The 19,271-nt window shown below is 49.6% G+C and overlaps 1 long non-coding RNA gene across 1 annotated transcript; it reads right to left on the minus strand.

Moving 5' to 3' along the window:
• Window positions 1–11,215: 11,215 nt before the first annotated feature.
• LOC144767645 (uncharacterized) lies at window positions 11,216–13,757 on the minus strand. Its single transcript, XR_013598294.1, has 3 exons — window positions 13,658–13,757; window positions 13,283–13,380; window positions 11,216–11,337 (listed from the first exon to the last, which is right to left on the minus strand). It is a non-coding gene; the product is annotated as an uncharacterized LOC144767645 (long non-coding RNA).
• Between the last annotated feature and the right edge of the window lie 5,514 nt (window positions 13,758–19,271).

Genomic DNA, 19,271 nt, shown 5'->3' on the forward strand with positions numbered 1-19,271 from the left:
ATGTCCTTGTTTCCGGCGTTGGGGTTGGAGAGCTCTTTCACGATGTTGAAGAGTTCCTTGCAGTTGTGTGCGTTGTTGTCCAGCCGGTCCTTGTATGTATTTTTCTTGGTGGCGCGGATCAGTTGGTGGTGTTTCCGGGTGGCGAGCTTGAGGGTGGTCATGTTGTCCGTAGTTGGTTCCCTTCTCCATACTTTCTCGAGGGCTCGGCAGTTCTTCTTGGAGCTCTTGAGTTCGTCGGTGAACCATGGGGTTTTTCTGCTGCCGGGTCTGCTGGGCGGGGTTCTCAGAGGGGCGAGTTCGTCCGCGCAGTTGTTGATCGACTTCGTGAGGTTGTCGGCGGCCTGGCTGGGGTTCGCTGAGCTGGCGGGAGGGTGCTGGCTCAGGGAAGCGGTGAGCTGGTCGGCTGTGATCTTGTTCCAGCTTCTTCGGGCAACCTGTTGCTGGTGGTGGTGGGTCGTCGTTCTTTTGAAGGTGAAGTGGACGCAGCTGTGGTCCGTCCAGTGGAGTCCTGTTGCGTGGCTGAAGGTGACGTCTTTGCTGGATGAGAAGACGGCGTCGAGTGTGTGTCCGGCGAGGTGGGTGGGGGTGGTTACCAGTTGCTTGAGTCCGAGGTTGGCGAGGTTGTCGAGCAGGGTGATGGTGTTGCGGTCGCTGTTGTTCTCCAGGTGGAAGTTGAGGTCCCCCAGGAGGATGTAGTCGGCGGAGGGGAGGGCATGCGGGCTGATGAAGTCGGCGATGTCCTCGCTGAATCGTGTGCGTGGACCCGGGGGTCGGTAGATCAGGGTGCCTCTGAGGGTGGTCTTCGGGTCGGTGTGGATCTGGAAGTGCAGGTGTTCGGCGGTGGTTAGGGTGTCGTCGGTGTTGGTCGTGATGCGGATGGTGTCTCTGTGGATGATGGCGATGCCTCCTCCCGTCTGGTTGGCGGTGCGGTCCCTCCGTGTGATCTTGTAGCCCTCTGGGATGGCGATGGCGATGTCGGGCGCTGAGGAGGCGTTCATCCAGGTCTCTGTGAGGAAGGCGACGTCAGATAGCCAACTCTTCAGTAGTCTTATCTCCCTCTATACGTAATGTTATTTTGTATATTTTATGAGGTTTGCTAACTCTGGTATCCGCAGTTTCCACCTGAATGTATTCAATAGTGTCCACTGTCTCCAGAAGATTCTCCAGGATCATGCGAGCTATGGTCACTTCTGCTGCGCTGTCTAGCATTGTCTGGGCCCACTCTCCGTTTTTCAGTTGTGTCCTCAGGATCCTCGATATGTTTGATTATTTTAATACTGGCTACCTTCTTTCTTGGAAATTGTAATTTTTTACTTTGATGAGCAGGTTCTTTGTCTTTGGACTTGACGTGCTCTTCCCTGTGTTCTGACCGTCCTCTTCTTTCGGATTTCTGTGAGAAAGTCTGAAAAGATCGAGAGGGACGTGTATCAATATCTTGATATCTGTCAGGTTTTTTCAGATTATCCCTATTTCTAAGGTTGTATCTTTTCTCAGAGGGCTCCCTCTGGGGAGACTTGTGTCCTTGGTCCGGAGATCTTTCTCTCCGCCGAGGAGACCTTCCTCTGGACTGAAATCTTTTTTCTTTCCATCCCAGCTCTTTTTTGGAGTGTTTAGATTATTTTTAATAAATATCTTTTCAGGATTTTCAGTTAGTTGGGGTTTTACTGGTTTCGCACCCAAACTATCTCTTCCTAGTTCTTTATAGGATTTTTCTATGATTCTGGCAAGTTCAAATGGTTGTTCTGCTATATCTGTTTCTTTCAATCTCTGGCGGATTGCCACAGATGCTGCTTCTCCTTTTATGTTGGCTAATAATATAGCCGAGACCTGCTTGAAGTCTTTCAGTAATTTCATTCCCAGAGTTAAAGCAGGTTCTGGACCGTATTCATTTTGAATCTGTCTTAGCACTAAGCATGGGCGGATTTCACGGATTCGCAATCCGCGAATTTGCGGATTTGCGTATTTGTGGATTGCGACAATACGCAAAATCCCCGAATTCTCACGGATTTGCGTATTTTTTTTTGGGGTGTGTGTTCGCACGGGTTTCTGCAACTTCGCGAGGGTTTTGTACAATTTCGCAAATTGCGAACTTACTTGTCGGGTCGCCAGTTTTGCGAACTTGTTGTTTCTATGTGCCCAGCCTGTTTGCAAGGCTTTCTTCATCACTGCCACCCTCTGTCACCACTGGCACTCTCTTTGGTCACCCATGCCACCCTCTGGCTCACCCATGTCAACCTCTGTGTCATCACAGCACCCTCTGGTTCACCAGTGTACATTATTGGGGCAAAGCAAAGCACTGCCATCCTCTGTGAACACTGGCACTCTGGTTCACCCATGCCACCCTCTGGCTGGCACACCCATGCCACCCTCGGTGTCATCACAGCACCCTCTGATTGACCAGTGAGTGTACATTATTGTGGCAAAGCCAAGCACACCTGCTAAGTGCTTTAAGTTTTGCAAACAACAGCACCTGCCCTGCCCCAACTGACATTAATGAAGGGCTGGCACCTGCTTGTCTGCTCCCTTTCCTTTTTGTTGCAATAACAGGATGCAATGGCATACTAGTAACTATTCTGTGACTGTCAGAGCAGGGTCACACAATAGTTGCAAGTAGGCAACCGGATTCTGGAGGGCCCCTTCAGGAAGCACTACAGGTAAATGGTTACAAATGATGAGCTCGAACTTTTGCACCTGCTCGTTGGTTTTGCTTTTGCAAAACTCGTTTTTCGGTAATTTCGCCCTATTCGCGAGGCGCGGCGTCGTGCGAAATCGACCGTGGAAGCCGCGAACTCGTGCGAGTTACCCCAAGGTTGAGTATGGGCGCCGCCATTTTGTTTGCGTGACGTATTTCCGTTTCCGCCCGCTATGTGTAATCTCGCGCAATGAGCGCCTTGCGAATGCAAGTTCGCACGAGTTCGCGAGAGAAATCGCGTGCGAACTTACTTACACGCACATGTTCGGGCCGCCATCTTGTTTTTCATTCATTCCTATGTGTCTGGGCATGGTGTTTCTATCCTCTGTATATCTCTGCCATCCTTTGCTTGTTTTAATATTTTTTTGATCTATTTAACTTTTTTTCTATCCCTCTATTTTTCTAGGTCTATATTTTTGTGTTTTAGGCTACTTTTGTTTACTTTTCAACTACTTTTTTAAACTTTTATTTCCTTCTCTTATTCTTTTTCATTTTGTCTCCTTACTGCTAACACCTGCCCAGAACATGGTGAAGACAGCTGTCAAGCTGCCCAAGACGGGCACCGCAGCCCGTGCCTGGCTCCCGTGTGGCCGTTTGAGGGTGGAAATGGTGGTGCCCAGGGAGATCTTCAGCCCTGAGGAGGTGGGCTCACTCGTTTTTTATGTGCAGCGCCGTCTCCCCAGGACCATCGCGGCAGGCGGCAGGATCGCTGCTGGTTATACCAACAGCCAGGAGCGACGGAAGCGGTGGGGGCAGGTGTGCCGGGCCCTTTTTGACATCACGGGGGTCCAGCGCACCTACAATCAAGTGACCCACCGCTGGACCGATATCCTGGACCGGGAGCGCGACCTGCTAGACCTGCTGGGAGTGGAGGTCCCCGGGCTTGGTGAGTAGTAGTAGCAATTTTTTCATCACTCACTACTCTGTTTTTTCTCCTGCTCTGTGTGACTGTGTTATATTGCAAATGTTTGCTTTAACTTTTTTACAAACAGCAATAATGCTGCTGATTACATTGATAGGAGAGGTAAATTAATATTTCAAAATCTTCTGTGCATTTCAGGTGCACTGTTCTCCTTCTCTGTGGCAGTGCCACTGCTTATTTGTTTTCTATTTTGTGTTCATTTAATTGGGCTGAGTAATGTATGAGTGTACTTTACAGAACTGCGTAATGCTAGACACAAAGGGGCAGATTTACAAGCCCCTTGCGCCACGTTTACGCTGCCTTACCTGACGCACAGCGACGTAAATGTGGCGAATCCATGCGAGTCATGTACAACGAGATGCATCTAAGGAGATGCGCCACGTTAAGGCCTGGGCCTGCGCCACAATGGGTGCGTTCCCACGCAGGGGGGGGGTGTGGGGGGGGGGGGTGGCGGTCAGGCAGCTGTGCGCCTCGCAAAAGTGCCTGCGTGAAATCTACAAGATTTAACACAGGCACTTCCGCGACGCTGCTACGTCAATTCTTTATGCCTGCTTGCTTGAAGCAGGCGTAAGGACTGATGCGGTATGTTGAGTATTGGGCAGCCCTGAGCATTGCTATAGTTGCATCGCGCCTGCGACGCGACTCTAGAGATGCGCCCCTCTTTCATCACGAGATGCGTCACGCATCTGCCTACCCTTGCGCCAGGGTTTGCCGCATTGTAATTGCGGCGCATCTGCCGTGACGCAAGGTTAGTTTTGCGTTACGCATTTGTTCTGGTGCACATCTGGAGGTGTCCAGCTCAGAACTCGTAAGTATGCCCCTAAGTGTCAGATTAGCAATTACCTGCGCATCCCTGCAAAGTGTGCGGCACGCCAGCACCACCCATGGTGCGCCGTATTTACAATGCGGCACACCATGGTCCCAAAACGTCACAGAAGCGTTACGCATCGGTGCCGTAAAGGCGGCTCATTGATGGAGTTGCGTTGCAACGATGGCGCAGCTCCAGCAATGCTGCGTCAAGCCGTAAGTCTGCTTCATGCAGGCGCAGGGTTTCAGTGACGCATCATTGTCCTAAATGACTGATTGAAATTTTATATATTCCCCATAGCCACTTTTAGCATCCGTTCCTGCGCAGGAACGCCCTCCCTTGCGCTGGAACGCTCCCTTATGGCGCAGGGCTTTAGAATGGGATGCATCTCCCATATGCGTCACGTTGTTAATATACGCCACACCATGGCGCCTCTCTTGTTGTGGCGCTTCGATGAAGAGGGTGGGGCTCAGCGAGGATCCTTGAGGGACGCCGCAGATGACTTCGGTGGCCTCTGACTTGTACGGTGGTAGGCGGACTCTCTGAGTTCTTCCGTTGAGGAAGGAGGTGATCCATTCCAGTGCCTTCTCCTGGATTCCGATGTTGCCGAGGCGCTGTACTAGGGTGCGGTGGCAGACAGTGTCGAAAGCCGCGGAGAGGTCCAAGAGGATGAGGGCCGCTGTTTCTCCGTTGTCCATCAAGGTTCGGATGTCATCGGTGGCAGCGATGAGGGCGGTCTCGGTGCTGTGGTTCGCTCGGAAGCCAGACTGTGAGGGGTCGAGGGATCCATTCGTCTCGAGGAAGGCGGCCAGCTGTTTGTTGACGGTCTTCTCGATGACTTTGGCCGGGAACGGGAGGAGCGAGATGGGACGGTAATTCTTGAGTTCGGTGGGGTCCGCTGTAGGTTTCTTGAGAAGAGCGCTGAGCTCTGCGTGCTTCCAGCTCTCCGGGAAGGTGGCGGTGTCGAAGGACGTGTTGATAATGTCCCGCACGTGGAGTGCGATGACAGCGTCGGCCTTGTTGAAGATGTGGTGAGGGCAGGGATCAGTCGGAGATCCGGAGTGGACGGAGTTCATTGTGCGGATGGTGTCTTCGGTGCTGATCGGAGTCCAGGTGCCGAGGGTGGTGGTGGGTGGCGTTGTTGCGGTTGTGGCGTGCGTTGGTTGGTTGCTGAAGCTGTTGTGTATGTCCGCGATCTTGTTGTGGAAGTAGGACGCGAGGGAGTTGCAGAGGTCTTGCGACGGGGTGATGTCCTTGTTTCCGGCGTTGGGGTTGGAGAGCTCTTTCACGATGTTGAAGAGTTCCTTGCAGTTGTGTGCGTTGTTGTCCAGCCGGTCCTTGTATGTATTTTTCTTGGTGGCGCGGATCAGTTGGTGGTGTTTCCGGGTGGCGAGCTTGAGGGTGGTCATGTTGTCCGTAGTTGGTTCCCTTCTCCATACTTTCTCGAGGGCTCGGCAGTTCTTCTTGGAGCTCTTGAGTTCGTCGGTGAACCATGGGGTTTTTCTGCTGCCGGGTCTGCTGGGCGGGGTTCTCAGAGGGGCGAGTTCGTCCGCGCAGTTGTTGATCCACTTCGTGAGGTTGTCGGCGGCCTGGCTGGGGTTCGCTGAGCTGGCGGGAGGGTGCTGGCTCAGGGAAGCGGTGAGCTGGTCGGCTGTGATCTTGTTCCAGCTTCTTCGGGCAACCTGTTGCTGGTGGTGGTGGGTCGTCGTTCTTTTGAAGGTGAAGTGGACGCAGCTGTGGTCCGTCCAGTGGAGTCCTGTTGCGTGGCTGAAGGTGACGTCTTTGCTGGATGAGAAGACGGCGTCGAGTGTGTGTCCGGCGAGGTGGGTGGGGGTGGTTACCAGTTGCTTGAGTCCGAGGTTGGCGAGGTTGTCGAGCAGGGTGATGGTGTTGCGGTCGCTGTTGTTCTCCAGGTGGAAGTTGAGGTCCCCCAGGAGGATGTAGTCGGCGGAGGGGAGGGCATGCGGGCTGATGAAGTCGGCGATGTCCTCGCTGAATCGTGTGCGTGGACCCGGGGGTCGGTAGATCAGGGTGCCTCTGAGGGTGGTCTTCGGGTCGGTGTGGATCTGGAAGTGCAGGTGTTCGGCGGTGGTTAGGGTGTCGTCGGTGTTGATCGTGATGCGGATGGTGTCTCTGTGGATGATGGCGATGCCTCCTCCCGTCTGGTTGGCGGTGCGGTCCCTCCGTGTGATCTTGTAGCCCTCTGGGATGGCGATGGCGATGTCGGGCGCTGAGGAGGCGTTCATCCAGGTCTCTGTGAGGAAGGCGACGTCAGATAGCCAACTCTTCAGTAGTCTTATCTCCCTCTATACGTAATGTTATTTTGTATATTTTATGAGGTTTGCTAACTCTGGTATCCGCAGTTTCCACCTGAATGTATTCAATCGTGTCCACTGTCTCCAGAAGATTCTCCAGGATCATGCGAGCTATGGTCACTTCTGCTGCGCTGTCTAGCATTGTCTGGGCCCACTCTCCGTTTTTCAGTTGTGTCCTCAGGATCCTCGATATGTTTGATTATTTTAATACTGGCTACCTTCTTTCTTGGAAATTGTAATTTTTTACTTTGATGAGCAGGTTCTTTGTCTTTGGACTTGACGTGCTCTTCCCTGTGTTCTGACCGTCCTCTTCTTTCCGATTTCTGTGAGAAAGTCTGAAAAGATCGAGAGGGACGTGTATCAATATCTTGATATCTGTCAGGTTTTTTCAGATTATCCCTATTTCTAAGGTTGTATCTTTTCTCAGAGGGCTCCCTCTGGGGAGACTTGTGTCCTTGGTCCGGAGATCTTTCTCTCCGCCGAGGAGACCTTCCTCTGGACTGAAATCTTTTTTCTTTCCATCCCAGCTCTTTTTTGGAGTGTTTAGATTATTTTTAATAAATATCTTTTCAGGATTTTCAGTTAGTTGGGGTTTTACTGGTTTCGCACCCAAACTATCTCTTCCTAGTTCTTTATAGGATTTTTCTATGATTCTGGCAAGTTCAAATGGTTGTTCTGCTATATCTGTTTCTTTCAATCTCTGGCGGATTGCCACAGATGCTGCTTCTCCTTTTATGTTGGCTAATAATATAGCCGAGACCTGCTTGAAGTCTTTCAGTAATTTCATTCCCAGAGTTAAAGCAGGTTCTGGACCGTATTCATTTTGAATCTGTCTTAGCACTAAGCATGGGCGGATTTCACGGATTCGCAATCCGCGAATTTGCGGATTTGCGTATTTGCGGATTGCGACAATACGCAAAATCCCCGAATTCTCACGGATTTGCGTATTTTTTTTTGGGGTGTGTGTTCGCACGGGTTTCTGCAACTTCGCGAGGGTTTTGTACAATTTCGCAAATTGCGAACTTACTTGTCGGGTCGCCAGTTTTGCGAACTTGTTGTTTCTACGTGCCCAGCCTGTTTGCAAGGCTTTCTTCATCACTGCCACCCTCTGTCACCACTGGCACTCTCTTTGGTCACCCATGCCACCCTCTGGCTCACCCATGTCAACCTCTGTGTCATCACAGCACCCTCTGGTTCACCAGTGTACATTATTGGGGCAAAGCAAAGCACTGCCATCCTCTGTGAACCCTGGCACTCTGGTTCACCCATGCCACCCTCTGGCTGGCACACCCATGCCACCCTCGGTGTCATCACAGCACCCTCTGATTGACCAGTGAGTGTACATTATTGTGGCAAAGCCAAGCACACCTGCTAAGTGCTTTAAGTTTTGCAAACAACAGCACCTGCCCTGCCCCAACTGACATTAATGAAGGGCTGGCACCTGCTTGTCTGCTCCCTTTCCTTTTTGTTGCAATAACAGGATGCAATGGCATACTAGTAACTATTCTGTGACTGTCAGAGCAGGGTCACACAATAGTTGCAAGTAGGCAACCGGATTCTGGAGGGCCCCTTCAGGAAGCACTACAGGTAAATGGTTACAAATGATGAGCTCGAACTTTTGCACCTGCTCGTTGGTTTTGCTTTTGCAAAACTCGTTTTTCGGTAATTTCGCCCTATTCGCGAGGCGCGGCGTCGTGCGAAATCGACCGTGGAAGCCGCGAACTCGTGCGAGTTACCCCAAGGTTGAGTATGGGCGCCGCCATTTTGTTTGCGTGACGTATTTCCGTTTCCGCCCGCTATGTGTAATCTCGCGCAATGAGCGCCTTGCGAATGCAAGTTCGCACGAGTTCGCGAGAGAAATCGCGTGCGAACTTACTTACACGCACGTGTTCGGGCCGCCATCTTGTTTTTCATTCATTCCTATGTGTCTGGGCATGGTGTTTCTATCCTCTGTATATCTCTGCCATCCTTTGCTTGTTTTAATATTTTTTTGATCTATTTAACTTTTTTTCTATCCCTCTATTTTTCTAGGTCTATATTTTTGTGTTTTAGGCTACTTTTGTTTACTTTTCAACTACTTTTTAAAACTTTTATTTCCTTCTTCCCTACTCTTATTCTTTTTCATTTTGTCTCCTTACTGCTAACACCTGCCCAGAACATGGTGAAGACAGCTGTCAAGCTGCCCAAGACGGGCACCGCAGCCCGTGCCTGGCTCCCGTGTGGCCGTTTGAGGGTGGAAATGGTGGTGCCCAGGGAGATCTTCAGCCCTGAGGAGGTGGGCTCACTCGTTTTTTATGTGCAGCGCCGTCTCCCCAGGACCATCGCGGCAGGCGGCAGGATCGCTGCTGGTTATACCAACAGCCAGGAGCGACGGAAGCGGTGGGGGCAGGTGTGCCGGGCCTTTTTTGACATCACGGGGGTCCAGCGCACCTACAATCAAGTGACCCACCGCTGGACCGATATCCTGGACCGGGAGCGCGACCTGCTAGACCTGCTGGGAGTGGAGGTCCCCGGGCTTGGTGAGTAGTAGTAGCAATTTTTTCATCACTCACTACTCTGTTTTTTCTCCTGCTCTGTGTGACTGTGTTATATTGCAAATGTTTGCTTTAACTTTTTTACAAACAGCAATAATGCTGCTGATTACATTGATAGGAGAGGTAAATTAATATTTCAAAATCTTCTGTGCATTTCAGGTGCACTGTTCTCCTTCTCTGTGGCAGTGCCACTGCTTATTTGTTTTCTATTTTGTGTTCATTTAATTGGGCTGAGTAATGTATGAGTGTACTTTACAGAACTGCGTAATGCTAGACACAAAGGGGCAGATTTACAAGCCCCTTGCGCCACGTTTACGCTGCCTTACCTGACGCACAGCGACGTAAATGTGGCGAATCCATGCGAGTCATGTACAACGAGATGCATCTAAGGAGATGCGCCACGTTAAGGCCTGGGCCTGCGCCACAATGGGTGCGTTCCCACGCAGGGGGGGGTGTGTGGGGGGGGGTGGCGGTCAGGCAGCTGTGCGCCTCGCAAAAGTGCCTGCGTGAAATCTACAAGATTTAACACAGGCACTTCCGCGACGCTGCTACGTCAATTCTTTATGCCTGCTTGCTTGAAGCAGGCATAAGGACTGATGCGGTATGTTGAGTATTGGGCAGCCCTGAGCATTGCTATAGTTGCATCGCGCCTGCGACGCGACTCTAGAGATGCGCCCCTCTTTCGTCACGAGATGCGTCACGCATCTGCCTACCCTTACGCCAGGGTTTGCCGCATTGTAATTGCGGCGCATCTGCCGTGACGCAAGGTTAGTTTTGCGTTACGCATTTGTTCTGGTGCACATCTGGAGGTGTCCAGCTCAGAACTCGTAAGTATGCCCCTAAGTGTCAGATTAGCAATTACCTGCGCATCCCTGCAAAGTGTGCGGCACGCCAGCACCACCCATGGTGCGCCGTATTTACAATGCGGCACACCATGGTCCCAAAACGTCACAGAAGCGTTACGCATCGGTGCCGTAAAGGCGGCTCATTGATGGAGTTGCGTTGCAACGATGGCGCAGCTCCAGCAATGCTGCGTCAAGCCGTAAGTCTGCTTCATGCAGGCGCAGGGTTTCAGTGACGCATCATTGTCCTAAATGACTGATTGAAATTTTATATATTCCCCATAGCCACTTTTAGCATCCGTTCCTGCGCAGGAACGCCCTCCCTTGCGCTGGAACGCTCCCTTATGGCGCAGGGCTTTAGAATGGGATGCATCTCCCATATGCGTCACGTTGTTAATATACGCCACACCATGGCGCCTCTCTTGTTGTGGCGCTTCGTCACAAAAGTGACGCAAGAACGGAGCAAAAGAGCTGCAAGGGGCTTGTAAATCTGCCCCTAGAGTAGAGGCTCAGGTGCAGTCCTTCCTTTGTAGCCCTCTTTTTGGCTGAAATAGTTGGTTCTTGTTCTTTCTAAATGTTTGATTTGGTTGACAAGGACATCGACAAGCAGCAATCATCAATGTTTTCTGTTCATTCTTTCATGTTGTACGTCAGGTCCGCCCAGGGGCAAGCGGACAGAAAAAGCGGATGCAGTGGCTCCAAAGGAGGAGGATGCAGGCCAGGGCGGTGAGTGCTCCTTTGCTGGCCCCAGTAAGATTTCATTTAAATATAGAGGACCTATTGTTGTCCAAGCGTTCCTAATTAAATTTTTTCAAAATAGTGTTTAGATAGGAGCAAAATCAATAATACTACTGTTGCAGGGACAATTCTCCACAAACCTAACTATGGACACCAAAGACCAGAATAATAATATTTCAGAGTGGCGTGTTTGGCACACTGTATAAACCTGGTAGAGTCAGCGGCACGGACTCCTCCTTGCAAAAATTGCAAAACCTTTCGCTCAGTCACTCTAGTCTGGAGGACCAAAAACCACAGAGTCTATTCAAGTTTAAAAGCTTTATTAAAAGTTAAAGTAAACACATATATTAAAATAAAGTTAGTTGGAAATGGAAAAGTGCTTGGTGCTGAGTTGAGGAGTAATGGAACACATTTCTTGTGGTCGAGCCGAGCTTTCACCTGGTTTGAAGTTGATGTTGCTCTTGTCCTTAGAAGTCCAGTTTCTGTCTGTTGAGAGAAAAATGATGTGTGTTAAAATTAATCAAGCATTCATCAATTATGACAAAAAAATGCAGCAAGACAACAGCCTTCCCTGGAAGGAGGGACATTTTTACTTTAGACTAGAGTAGACAGTCAATTACTTTTTCTGTTGTTTTCACATTCTTCATTCATAGACCAAATACTAGTGAGTGGTGTAATCTAACATTCTTAAATCTACTTTGTAGGTGGAACATCTGGTGGCGGGGCCAGCTCGGATGTGGTAATAGTGATCGACTCCGAGTCCGAGGATCACTCTGGGGAGGAGGCGGCGCAAGAGGACCAAGAAGTACAGACTGTGAGGAAGGAGACAGTGGTGGTGGCGGGTACAGGTAAGCTGGATCATGGTACTATCTGACTCTTAGATAGCATATGATGTGTATCTACAGAGAGTAGACGGTCACTGGATGAACTACGAACATACTATGAAATGTTTCCAGGGGGGGGGTGCAACATCATCACCATCTCCTGAGTTCTACTCCTGACATGATTGATAGTGTGGTTTGTGGCCAAGGGCCGCACCGAAGGGGGCAGGGTCAGTGGGGGAGGGGGGTGGATCTAGAGCAACAAAAAGAAATATGACCATGAAATTGAAATCATGCCCCTGCATCGGATGCCTTCGTCCACTGAGCCACCAGACCTGGCATACACATTACACACATCTTTCTTTCTCTCTCCCCCTCCCCCTCCCTCTCTCTCTGTCTCCCTCCCTCATCCTCCCTCTGTCACCCTCTGGCTCCGTCCCTCTCTCTCTCTCTCCTTCTTTCTTCCTCTCTCTCTGTCTCTGCCTCTATCTGTCTGTCGGTCCCAGCCTGCTGTAATTACCATATTGTAATTTGTCACTGGGTCAGCACTGGATGGACCTGCGATCCATGGGGGGGCAATCGCGCCCTCTCTTGCCCATCCCTGCGGACGCCCATGATATTGGCCTGAATAGTTTCTTTTGTACTGCGCTGGCTAGTTGCTAGTTGTACTGTGACACAACTTCCTGCTGAATCATTTTGTGTTAATCATATTCTTAAAGAGCATTGGTTACAGATTATGTCTTTCTTTCTTCATATAGTTGGTCATACTAAAACAAAACCAACAAGGAGTATGCAGGCTGTACTGGCCGGCAACGGAGGCTGGATGCAACTGTTGCCCAATATCGGCGGCTGGTGGAACTGGAGGGGGACGACACGCAGTCCAGTACTTCCAACGTGACATCTGCATCCTCCTCCGTGACCCCACGTTCTGCCGGTCAGCGCAGTGCTCCAGCCAAACGGAGCCGTGCTGGCAGACGCCACCGCCGAGCAGCAAAGGCTGCACCTCACAGTACTGTAAAGGCTCGCTTGCGCCGAGCAATCCGTAGAGTGTCGGACCTGGAGGCGGAGGTCCGGAAATGGAAAGAGTACCAAAATTTGGTGGAGGGCCTCCGTTTAGATCACGTCACCCTCCGGGAGCAATACGATGCCCTGTCCCTAAGGCATGATGCCCTGGAGGCCAAAGTTAACAACACCATGCATCCCTAGAGTGTCCCTTGCCCCTTTTTTAGAGACTTTTGGGGGGTGGGAATTGGGAGTTGGGTTTTTTGGGGACTTTTGAGGGACTATTTATTTGTTGGGGTTAGGGAGGGTCTTGCGGGAGATTATTTTGTTAGGGATATAAAAATATACTTTTTCAAACTTTATCTGAGCATATCTTTTTTTTTACTACTTTTGAGCCTGGTCGGTGGTGGTTTTGCAGTAAGTTCGTTTTACTGAACACTGTCATCGTGTTGGTTCACGTGTAATTGGCCAAATGTTTTCCAAAGTAAATGCCTGTCACAGAGTTTGTTAATTGAGGAGTCCTAGGACTTTACTACTAGTACCACTGTCACTCTCTCGCCTCTCCTAATACTCCATTATACTACCTCCCATCCAAACGCTTATCTTACCTGTAATTTGTGTTTGAGGGCTGGCTCCACCTGGAATTCACAGTGTCCTAAAGCGTTCTGCAGCAGGGCCCCAACTGGAGATTCCCGGCGTGGATTTTCTGTAAAACAAAAGCAATCAACATTACAAATATGGCTGCGGTGCTCACAGACCCCAAAATCCTAGAAGCCCCACAGACAGCACCCCTAAGACAGGCAAGCGAGCAATAATAACGCCTAAACGTTCACGTGTAATAGGCCAAATGTTTTCCAAAGTAAATGCCTGTCACAGAGTTTGTTAATTGAGGAGTCCTAGGACTTTACTACTAGTACCACTGTCACTCTCTCGCCTCTCCTAATACTCCATTATACTACCTCCCATCCAAACGCTTATCTTACCTGTAATTTGTGTTTGAGGGCTGGCTCCACCTGGAATTCACAGTGTCCTAAAGCGTTCTGCAGCAGGGCCCCAACTGGAGTTTCCCGGCGTGGATTGTCTGCAAAACAAAAGCAATCAACATTACAAATATGGCTGCGGTGCTCACAGACCCCAAAATCCTAGAAGCCCCACAGACAGCACCCCTAAGACAGGCAAGCAAGCAATAATAACGCCTAAACGTTCACGTGTAATAGGCCAAATGTTTTCCAAAGTAAATGCCTGTCACAGAGTTTGTTAATTGAGGAGTCCTAGGACTTTACTACTAGTACCACTGTCACTCTCTCGCCTCTCCTAATACTCCATTATACTACCTCCCATCCAAACGCTTATCTTACCTGTAATTTGTGTTTGAGGGCTGGCTCCACCTGGAATTCACAGTGTCCTAAAGCGTTCTGCAGCAGGGCCCCAACTGGAGTTTCCCGGCGTGGATTGTCTGCAAAACAAAAGCAATCAACATTAGAAATATGGCAGCGGTGCTCACAGACCCCAAAATCCTAGAAGCCCCACAGACACCACCCCTAAGACAGGCAAGCGAGCAATAATAACGCCTAAACGTTCACGTGTAATAGGCCAAATGTTTTCCAAAGTAAATGCCTAACCAATTTCATCCCTTAATAGACCTTGCCAGCAATGGCCCAGCCAAGACCCGTAAACCCAAACGCAAAAAAGTCACACTTATCAAAATGTATTTAAATGAGGACTCACTACTTCCAGACAGTCCCTCCTTAGGGGACTCGTCAACGTAAGTTTCTTCATTGTGCAGAATCCAGGCATCAGAATTACGGGAAATGGATAGGGTGAGTCTGGAGGAGGAGATAGACGACCAGGACTGAGTTCTTGTCAACTAACTGTTGTGAACCTGAGGAATGCTGCGGCATCAAAATCAAGACAGTTCTTTTGATGGGCTTGTTGTTTGATTGGGTGATTACAGTTCTGTTGTGAATGTGATGAAGCACTTGCTAAAAAAAGAAAGACAGACACACAGGAATAAAAGTGAATAAGGACTAATATTAAAGTTAATGGATCATTGACTCATTTTCAGAACTCGCTGTCAGGGAAGCAGAGCTCGTCCTCAAACTCTGCAAATTGAGTCGGTAGTACTTCTGGTAACTGAGGAGAACTTTCCTCAGGTAGGTCGGTGTCCTCGTCTTCTTCCTGCGTGCATTCTTGTACTTTGTAATCTGGTGGTATGAAGTGCTGGTTCATCTTTATCATGGTGAGCCACTCCACATTTGCGGGCAAGAGGCGGGACCTTTTGGAAGTCACAATGCCACCAGCAGAACTAAAAACACGTTCTGAAGACACGCTTGCGAGTGGGCAAGACAAGTAATTGATAGCCAGGTTGGTGAGCTCTCGCCATATGTTTCTTTTCCCATGCCAATACGCCAATGGGTCCTCAGTAATATTGACCGCTGTTGAGTCATCCAGATAGGCCTGCACCATTGAAAGAATGTCCTCCCGGATTCCTGTACTTTGCACTTCTGTGTCCTTTCTGGGACAAGGAAACCCTAGCTCACTTAGCCAATCCGCTTCAGACATATCGCCCTGGTGCAGATGATACGGTTGCTGGTGTGGTTAACGGCTCAGAGGAAAAGTCACTCACTTCTGCCACAGGCACAGATGCAGAAGTGTTTTTTTGGGACGCCTGATGGCCTGCTGATTCACTAGTAGTACTGTCTTCTCCTACAGTTTCCTTCCGCTCTCTTTCAAAACGAGTGGCTGACTGAGCTAGCCAACCTTTGTACTCTGTAACGTCTGATGTTTCAAAAGGAATTATTACTTTGCCAAACAATGGCTTTTTGTAACGTGGATCCAGAATAGTAGCACAAATGTAGTGCTGTTGTTTCTTGATATTTACAAGCCGTTTATTGCTAAGTAGGCGTTGTAATAATCTCTGCGCCAACTCATATGCTTCATTCTTTCCAGCATCTTTTAATTCTGAAGACACCACCTTGACTTGGTGCTCGAGCTTCAGCAACAATGGGATAGCTTTGCTCAAAGAACAGTCCTCCCTGCTGACGTCACGCGTGAAGACCTAAAAAGGACGAAGCATGTCTGTCAGGCTTTTAACCAGCTGCCATTGCTCCACCGCTAGCATCATTTCTGTCGTATCACCACCCAGGTTGTAGAAATACTCATTGACTACTGGAAACAGCTCATGCAGACGCTCAAGCATGTAGAAGGTTGAGTTCCAACGTGTTGCCACCTCCTGGATAAGTGCTTTCACTGGCATTCTACGTACATTTTGCTGGCGCCTCAGCTCTTTCCGGGCCTTAAAAGAATGGTTGAAATGTGTGCATATTCTTCTGCAGATGGTCAGTATTTTGTCGACTGCAAGTTCTTTTTTCAAGAACTTTTGCACGACAAGGTTCATACAATGCGCCAAACACGGCACTCTGAAATAGTAACCGTTCTCCATGGCCTTAACTACATTGCTGCCATTATCAGTAGAAACATAACCAACCTTGCAATTTCTTGGGGGCAGCCATTGCGAGACCTTTTGGTTAAAGTCATCCAAAATGTTGGCTGCAGTATGACTTTTCACCATGCCAAACATGGCTAATGTTGCATGTTTACGAGCACCCTTAAAAATCTCGGCCAAGTCACCACCTGCATTTATCTGTTTTGCAACCCCTGAAAAAGAGACCCAGTGTGCAGTGATGCACATGTAATCAAGGGCTTGGCAACTGGTCCACATGTCTGTTGTCAGGTGTATAGTGTGAACAGCACTCTTCTGCAAAGCTGCCCCAACCAACTCAAGCACCTCTTTATGTAGTGCTGGAACAGCAACCCTGGCAAAATAGAACCGGCTAGGAACCTTCCATTTAGGGGCCAGTGTTGCCACGAGTTCAAGAAAACCCACACCTTCGACAAACGAAAAGGGGAGAAGGTCCACCGCTAGCATTTTAGCCAGCTTAGTGTTATACAGGCGTACAATTGAGTGGTTGCGTTGAAATTGCGCATCTGATGAGAACATGGCTGAAATGGTGCGCTGGACAAATTTACTGGATGATGCTGATGCCTTCTTCGACCCACTTGTGCTCAGTGTTGACATTTTCCGCATTGGTGTGTCTCCCAGACTCTCAGTGTGCCTCCTATGTGTTCCGGAGGGTGTGGTGCTGCCAGGGGTACTGGGTGCAACCGGACAAATGTCTGACGCTTCTTCTACCTCCCCGTCATCTTCAGATGAAACACCTAGTATGGGTATATTTTGGCCACTTGCCCTTTGGGATTGTTTTCCCTTGATGTTTGCTAGGTGCGCAAACCATACGACAGCGTGCCTTCTTTGAAGATGACCTATCTGGCCTCCGGTTCCATAGTTGGTACCAGTCTTACCACGGCTAACTCTAGTCTTACAAATGCAACAAACGGCTATGTTATCATACTGTGCATGGACACTAAGAAAGTTCCAAACTGGGGACTGGAAACTTCTGGTTTTGCCGCACGAGATGATACTGCCAATGCCAGATGAAGCAGGGGTGGATGAGCCTTGCAGACATCTACTGGGTTGTGCAATTATTGCAGCAACCCTACTTGAGGGAGTCGAGCTGGATGGAGTCCCCCTCTGGGGAGAAAATATGGGAGCTGTAGGTTTTGTTGAACTTGTTGTACTACTTGACTGCGTTGGTGGTGCTACCAGTGCCACGTCGCCAGGGTCACGCTCAGCATGACGTCGGGATAGGGTATAAATGTCTGTCTGCTGCATGGCCGGTGTGGCTGGAATGACGTGTGTGATGACTAGGTCATTGCTGTCATCCTGTTCATCAACATCAGAATGAACCACTTCATCAAGTCCGGCGTTCGGATCCATAAGTATGAGCTTTCCAGGGCCCTTCCTTTTAACTTTTGATACCTTTCGCAGCGAGTGGTGTGCCTCCCTCTCAGATGTCGGAGATGGTTGCCAATCTAGATCCAGATCATCTGATGGAGCGGGGCTTGAAGAGGAACTTCTACACACACTCCTTGATCTTTTGCTTGCTGGGGAGCTGGGAGAAAATGAATCATCAGGAGGAGTGCCTTCGTCTTCCTGACATGATACCCCGGCTCCAAAGTCAATTTCCTCCTGTGCCCCTACTCCTGGAAGAAGAACCATTGTGGGCGCTAGCACCGCTCCATGCGCCGCTACATGGGCCTCTTCACTGACCTCTACTTGCAACTCTCCATGGACCTCTCCTTCTCGGCCTTCTCCTTCTCGGCCTTCTCCTTCTCGGCCTTCTCCTTCTCGGCCTTCTACTTCTCGGCCTTCTACTTCTCGGCCTTCTCCATCTCGACCTTCTCGACCTTCTCCTTCTCGACCAGCTCCTTCTCGGCCAGCTCCTTCTCGGACAGCTCCTTCTCGGACAGCTCCTTGCGCATGTACTTGTGCTTGTACTAGTAGCCCATGCAGTTGTTGTTGCGGCTTTGGTTGTTGAATAGTACTTGTGAGATGAGTTACAACCTGTGTTGATGGTGTGCTGCTACTTTCTTGCGATGAGCCAACATCACTGGTCGTTGGTGATTCAACCACTAAACAGGCTACCTGTGCAGCACTCATGGTGGACTTTTGTTTTTTCCACAAAAACTTAGTGGTCGAGCCACCAGTCTCCTTGGTAAGTGGTGCCACTTGCTTCTTCTTCTCCTTAGTAGAGACATCTTTCTTGCAAGAGGAGCTACGGGCACCTCTTTTTGGAGCCATCTTCTTCAGATGTCGGAACAGCAGGCCGCAGCAGGACTTCTTCCTGGCACTGATGCTCAACGATGATGCGGAGTTATTGACTTTGTGCACCTAAAAGCAAACGAAGACAGAGGAACATCAGTAAATATATGTTGCATATGTAGCGCTTCAATAAATAGTTTGCAAGTAGGCATTTATGAATACACACGTGCACACCACACAATATGGAAATTTCAAAATTAAGAATTGCTAAATTTTTGGGAAACAGGAATTTAACATTGATCCAAGATAGCACACACACAGAGGGTTATAGTTTCATGTACCACTGACTCCCCCTGGGCACAATGGGTGAAAGCAAGGCAAAATGGGTGCAGGCCTATGGCACAAAGCTCACTGCCTGCCTTCAAAATGGCCGCTTGACCCCCATCCACATGGCCAGGACCATGCCTCAAAATGGCCCCCACCAACATAGCCAGCCCCCAACCCCTACTCCAAAAAGTCAAAAAACACAACACCAATCAAATCACCACAATCCAATGCCATCCATCAAGTTTCAGAAGGTTTATGCTGCCTGCTGGTGGTTTTCTGGTGCGAAGTTGCAATTTTTGCAATTTCGCGAGTGCGAGATTGTTGCTTCACGACGCAAACGTGGCGAATAACCAGAAAAATCCGCGAACAGACGGATTCTGGGCCCCCTGGGCATGATAAAATCACAGCACACTGGGTGCAGGCCTATGGCACAAAGCACACAAACTGGCTTAAAAATGGCCCCTAGACCCCCACCCACACGGGACCAGGCAATAAACTGGCCCCCACCCACATAGCAAGCCCCCAACACCACCCCAAAAAGTCGTAAAACACACAAAAATCACAACAATCCAATGCCATCCATGCCCTGGCCAGAATAATGTTAACATTTA

The sequence above is a fragment of the Lissotriton helveticus genome, chromosome 7 (assembly GCF_964261635.1).
Source record: "Lissotriton helveticus chromosome 7, aLisHel1.1, whole genome shotgun sequence".
NCBI lineage: Eukaryota > Metazoa > Chordata > Amphibia > Caudata > Salamandridae > Lissotriton > Lissotriton helveticus.